The following is an 817-nucleotide window of genomic DNA, read 5'->3' as shown; positions in this document are numbered from 1 at the left end:
ATAAGAGAAAGCACTTGCTGCTAGTGTGAGGGATTGAGACATGGCATGCAATCAAAATATCCATTATGACAAATGTTCCTGTTTCTATAATAAAATGCATTTATATATCTTTTTTTTTATGAACCGGGGATTGAATTCAGGCCCTTGCACTTGCCAGGGAAGCACTCACTCTACTGAGCCATCTCCCCGGCCCTGCATTTATATATCTTAGGTAAAGGAAAATGATCAGTAGCTTCTGCACTAATAATCTCTGCACAGGAATTATTCTATGAATCTTTTTTTCTTCAGGATTTTATTTTGATTGTCTTTGATCTTGAATCATGATTTTATAGTCATCATTCTAAATTACATATTCTTTCTACAGTTACATGTGTTCATATGAACGTGTCTACAGTTACATGTGTTCATATGAACGTGTCTACAGTTACATTGTTCATATGAACGTGTACATATTGCCATATAGGCATATATCTATGTGTGCTAACATACATGTACATATTGAAAATTTAATAATGAAGACTTTTGAAATGTATAGCTTCTGAAATACAATCTAATTAAATTTATTGAATACAGAAGTTATGGGTAGCCATTTCATTATTAAGGAAAATTTTATCTTTTTCTTAATTCTCATTTGCACTTTTAACTAAGTTTTATACAAGGCTAGTCTATCCTGTAATTAAACTTGATATGATGATTTATTTTATCATCTTATTTCTGTCTCTTATCTAGAGGTAAAGTGGTGAATAAATAACATTTTTCTCTACATATTATTGTTTTTCCACTAAATTTTTTCCAGTGGTTATTGCATAAATTTGTA

The sequence above is a fragment of the Octodon degus genome, unplaced genomic scaffold (assembly GCF_000260255.1).
Source record: "Octodon degus isolate 3935 unplaced genomic scaffold, OctDeg1.0 scaffold00055, whole genome shotgun sequence".
Taxonomy (NCBI): domain Eukaryota; kingdom Metazoa; phylum Chordata; class Mammalia; order Rodentia; family Octodontidae; genus Octodon; species Octodon degus.
This window is presented reverse-complemented; position numbering follows the sequence as displayed.